Source organism: Babylonia areolata, chromosome 20 (genome assembly GCF_041734735.1).
Source record: "Babylonia areolata isolate BAREFJ2019XMU chromosome 20, ASM4173473v1, whole genome shotgun sequence".
NCBI lineage: Eukaryota > Metazoa > Mollusca > Gastropoda > Neogastropoda > Buccinidae > Babylonia > Babylonia areolata.
The window spans coordinates 9,010,205-9,016,434 of record NC_134895.1 but is presented as its reverse complement, the minus strand read 5'-3'; positions in this window follow the sequence as shown (position 1 = coordinate 9,016,434).

Here is a 6,230-nt window from a genome sequence, read left to right as displayed (position 1 = left end):
GGGGGAGGGGGTAGTTTCATGGACTTTTGGACAACATACAGTTTTCAAGCCACTGGCATGGAGTACCAAACAAAATCAGAATCCATGGCAAGAAAAATGATTCTCTGAGTCTGACATTCAAAACAAGATAACCCTTTTGCCTGCTGTATTGGGGACAGCAGTGATGAGTTACGTGTCTAAACTTAGGCTTTTTTCAGGTGGGAAGAACCACCTCTCCCAATCGCACCTGAAGAAAATCGGAAACAATTTTTTTAATATTTATTTTTTAATAACAAAGAAAAAAAGCATTCTGATTTCATTACCAGTACCTGTAGTAAATCAAACACAAAGATGCAAGTGCCAAAGTTTTCCGAACTGGAGATTCTTCGGGTCAGCCTTTAAGAACATGTGCACTTAACACACAGCGGTCTGACAACTACGTACAAGTTAAAAACACTGCATTGCTGCTATCCACCAAAGCTACATGTGGCAGTAACAATGAACTGGAGTCACTCTAAAATTGCTGTGGTGTTCCTGTTACTAGTAGTTTGTGTGAACAGTTTGTGAACTCATATGTCTGTCTGTGTGTGCACACAGAACTTTAGCTTTCTACTACACAAACATGTTATAAAGACATGATTGAAATGAAATGAAATGAAATTATGGTGCTTAGAGCCTCGCCGACTACTAAGGCCATCTCAAGGCTATCGCCGCGTCAATAACTACTACAAGGAAAAGACATGATTGCAGCAGTCCATGTTCTTGACTGAAAGCATCAACACGTACGGTTGATTTTGTCATGACCCAAATACAGTTTGACTGTGAAGTTCAATAATAATACAGCCCCTTTGCTTTTATTTCACATACTTACTTTCAGCTGCCCTGTCTTCTTTGCCCATTCTGGCATCACTCTCACACCGATCTCACACACAAACACCCAGGCTCCTGTCAGCCTCAGCACTCCACAGTGCAGTGTCACTACAAGCCTCAAACTTCATGTAACATTATCTTTATTGGTATCATTCACACCCACACTCAGCAACCACTTCTGAGAATGTTGACTTCAATGTTTAGTCTTTATTGACTGAAAACATAAATGAAAGTAAAAATCAACAAATGCAGAATTGTGAAACAGATCTTATTCAGAGAAACTGAAAGTAAAGTGAAACCATTTATTTGTCCAAAAATGAACACACACATATGAAAATCCATTGGGATCATATGCACATCTGTTAACTCCTTTACCAAGGACTGCATATCCGGTGCTATCTCGCACTGTTTACTGAGGACCGCATATGCAGTCCAAGATTTTGGATTATTATTATTTTTTTAAACAAAGCGTGGAACCACTTGTGTGAAAACTAACTATAGCTGGGTTGGCTACAATCTTCAGGTAAATTGGTCGAGTTATTTGCCTGCCTTTAACTATTTCACTGCAAAACTCTCATTTATGCAGCAGCTAGGTAGAGGACCCATGTCACTGAAGGGTGACCAGATCATGGGTCTGTTATCCATGAACTTACTGCTCTTAATGTTCAGCGGTAGTACAGGCCACATTTTCTACACATCACATGGGAAATCCCCTGCTGTTCTTAGACACCATATTATCTGTGTTTATAGCACAAGGGAATTTTGCACTCAAAATTGACTGGTGGTGAAAGAACTCAGAACTCAAAACGTTATTATTTAAGGATTAAGATTTTAGGCACAGCCTATTCTTCCAATCTGTCCTTGCTAATCTACATCTATTACAAATAGCACACACATAAATGAAAGGAAAAGGTATTCATGTAGAAGGGTATACATAATGAAGAAAACAACCCCCCCACCCCCACACACCCATGCACGCACATGCGTACACACACATGCGTGCGCCAGCGCACACACATACAATGATACATACACACACGCGTGCACACACAGACAGCACCCCCTCCCTCCCCACATACACTAAGATTGACATATGGATAGGACAGTGAGTCTCAGAGAGAGAAAGAGATGTCATCAGCATAGAAGTTCCAGAAACATCCGGGTGTTCAAAAGGTACAGTATTGTTACTGCCTCTGAAATCTTTGTGTGGCAAGTGCAACATACTACAGTCACTACCACCATCACCAATATTACCTGGACATTTGTCACGATTATAAATATATTAATAGAACAAAATGAACAGATTTATGCATGCATAAGAAATAGAACAAATTTAAAAAAAAAAAAAAGAAAAAAAAAAAAAAAGCAAAACAAAACAAGATGAAATGAGAAAGCAAGAAAACAACAACAGCAACAATAACTGATCCAATAAATAGGACATAACTGACCCCTTTGTTACTGTCTACAGTAATTCAAAGATCAGAATTATTTACTGTTGGAAGGGGTGAAGATGTTTACACAGACTTGATTTGAAAATAGGAAGAGAACTGCCTGTTTGTATGTGCAAAGGAAGGGAGTTCCACAGGGATACACCTGAAAATGCAAAACTAGTTTTGAACAAATCAATTCGGGTACGTGGGACAGTGAGTGATCTGGTAGAATTAATCTGGCTGCTCTCTTGTGGACAGAATTTAGTTTATTTAGATGAACATCTGCAGCACAGCTCCAGACAACAGATGCATAGTTGACGTGAGAAAGACAGTGAACATGGAAGAACATTTTGGGTTAAAGGGACGTCTCATCAAGTTGTTAAATTATGAACACTTCCTAATAAATCAGATTATAGTTTCTATGCTACTGAAATTCAGTAAGAAAATATCTCTTAGTTATAATGATATAATTAGGTCAGAAAGCCTATAATTCTATTAAATTACCTACTTCCAGGAGGTTATCGGCCGTAGTTTCGTTTTCTCCGCATAGGATAGTAGTTTGCACAGGACAGGAATGTCAGACCCCTGCCGGAGTCTGCACTAGTTGGTGTTTGGGAAGTATCCCAATATTAAGATAGCGTGGCCAAGAGAGTCACGTGGGGTTGTCGACGCCATCTTTGGGGAGTCATGCTGTTATAAAACAGAACGTGAAAATAAAGTGTTTCAGTTTATACAAACGGCTGGTCTGCTGTATGAATGTCAGAGATACAAACATGGTGTCAGAACTAAAAAAAAAAAAAAAAAAAAAAAATGGCGAGCCTGAAACCCCCCGAAGCAGTTTTCTTTTCGATCAGAGGAGTGGCCAGCTTGGATCAGGGAATTTTGCCGATACCGCAACGCCTCAAAACTACAAGCCGAAGAGGGGGAAGGTGCTGAGGCAAGACAGGTACGTGAAAGCGATACTGACTTTGAAACACTTGTTAGAAAATTTGACCAGTACCTTGTAGCGAAGAAGAACATTATTTATGAAAGGGCAAAGTTCCAAACACGAAAACAGCAAGATGAAACCGTCGAGGAGTTTTACCGAAATTGGTCTGAGAAAGGCCCTTACGGCTCACCAATTTGGAAAAGCTTAGAAGGATGTGTTCCAAGGTGTGTTTCCAGGATGTGTTCCAGGATGTATTTCCAGAAGGATGTGTTCCAAGGTGTGTTTCCAGAATGTGTTCCAGGATGTGTTTCCAGAAGGATGTGTTCCAGGATTTCCAGAATGTGCTCTAGGATCTGTTTTTATAATGTTTTAAAAGTTCATGTGTAGTGTAGACCCCAAATTGGTCTGAGAAAGGCCCTTATGGCTCACTAATTTGGGAAAAGCATAGAAGGATGTGTTCAGAGTAGTAGGTTATATGGGAAATTAATAAGTTTTAATTTAGTTTGAAGTTTATAATGTTTGAAGTTTTGAGAATGTGTGAAAGTTTGAAAAGTTCAGAGTAGTTTGAAGTTTTACTAGTATATTGGGAATTTACATTGCATCATCTTTTCAATTGGATTGTTTTTTCTGGGAGTACCAGTGGACTATTTTGTTATTGTTGTGTGGATTACCTTTTGGTAAATTGGTGCTATAATAAATAGATTATATTTTACATTATTTGCCAGTTTATTTTAGTTATTGTGTATGCATGATCAAAACAAAACATGCTTACCCTTTTATTTATTGAAATCAGTATTATTTGTATGCTCTGTGTATTTTGTGTGATTATTTTGTTACTAAAGTTAGAAAATAGTTGAAATACACAACAAGTGCAAATGGAACAGTAAAGACAATACTTTTTTTTTTATAAAGAAAAATGAACACTGAACAGTTGCGTTAATAAACCTTGGTTTAGCACTTTGACTAAGAAGAAAAAGTTATGATTTGAAAAAAAAGAAAAAAAAAAAGAAAAAAAAAGAAAAAAAGAAAAGGTGCAAGATAAGAAGTTTGATGTTTTACAGAGTTATGTTTGAGTTAAATTTAAAGTGAGATTTTAATTTAGAAATATTTTAATGTAAAATTATAATGTAAAGAAATGCAAAATTTCTTTTAAAGAAAAGGGGAGATGTTTGGGAAGTATCCCAATATTAAGATAGCGTGGCCAAGAGAGTCACGTGGGGTTGTCGACGCCATCTTTGGGGAGTCATGCTGTTATCAAACAGAACGTGAAAATAAAGTGTTTCAGTTTATACAAACGGCTGGTCTGCTGTATGAATGTCAGAGATACAAACACCTACTTCCAGGAGGTTATCGGCCGTAGTTTCGTTTTCTCCGCATAGGATAGTAGTTTGCACAGGACAGGAATGTCAGACCCCTGCCGGAGTCTGCACTAGTTGGGTCACGGTAAGTATGTTATTTAAACGTAATTTTAGATAGAAAATTTCCTTTTATGTGAAGGAATTTTTTGCAGCGGCCTTTGAAATCTACTCAGTTAAAACATACAAAATCCCTTCATTTTCTATAAATCAAGATATCTGCTGTGGAATTTAGAATGTACATTAAAATTCAATGCTACACAAACCCATTAAAAGTTGGTTCATTCAGTGACTGTTTCTGTTTATAATTTTTCACCACATAATTTTTATAGAAAATGGTTTAGCTCAAGACAAATTTTATCAAATTATTGTGCTTAAAGCCTCGCTGACCATAAAGGCCATCTCAAGACTATCGCCACATAAGCATCTACTTCAAGTCAAGGGTAAAAAAAAAAAGTACAATAAAAACTAGTCATCACTTCAAGCTTTCCACTCAAAAGTCTAAAAATCTTCCAGAGTATAAAACATTCAAATCTGATTAAAAATGTTCACTTCTTTCAAGAAGTCCATCAGCGTCTGAGAAGGGACATCACAAAAAGTTTTCAGAGAATCTGCCGAGTAATGTCTAACATCATGCAGGTCCCAGCAGTCAAGGAGCACGTGTTTCACAGTGAGAGGCTCATCACAGGGAATACATCGATGGGCCTCCTCCCCCTATAACAATTAAGAATGAGTAAGAACGACTTCCGGTTGGCTTCCGATGTTGGCAAGTCAGACATTGTTTGCTCCCATCTATTTCTTAAATGGTAAGTGTTTGATTGTGTGTAGGAAGTTCGAAATGTGACCAAGAGTCATGTGTGCTTTTGTGGGAAAAGATTCCAACATCTATCACAGAAAGCAACATTGTGAGAGAGTATTCATCTGGTGATACATGTGGTAAGCTAGGTCGGCGCTGGTGCTAGAATTTGGAACTATGGTGGCGGCCCCACCTGTGGAGCCAGTGTTCATGACGGCTTGCGCGCTGCCCTCCTATGAATCTCTGCCCAACACATACAATATTTGTGTAGCCACAGAGAGTGTGACAGGTTGAGGTACGATTGTTGGGGCGCAGCATATTCGCGGACTCAGGCGCATCTATCCCAAAACAGACAAAAGTAGAGACAAATTGTTGCTGGAGGGGTTTGTGTTTAGGGGTAGCACATGTGGCTCTGCTGAACCGAAACCCTTTTTTAAGAAGGGAGGAAGACGATACAAAACCATCAACCAAACTGTGGATTAGTAGTATCCTGCTAAGTGTTGATAACACAGACAATTGAAGCAGCACTGAAGAAAGTGGGCCTGGAACTATGCCCATCAATCAAAAACGAACTGGCCAGGAATCCTGACGGGAGACCGACGCATTTTCAGACTGCAGATTTGTTTTTGTGTCTGTACCCAGCACTCCACTGCAACCAGTCTTGAAAGTCGGACTATTTTCCGCAGACATTTTTTTTTTTTTCTAATAGAGAAATGAAGGAAAAATTGGAACGCAGTAAGTGCCTGCAAGATGGTCATAGGGTGTCCAGTTGTGAGGTCGAAGTCGTGTGTAGGGGGTGCTTCCAACCGGGACACAAAAAAACAGACTGTCCGCTGGCTTTGAGTGAACCAGACAACCGCGAGGCAACAGTG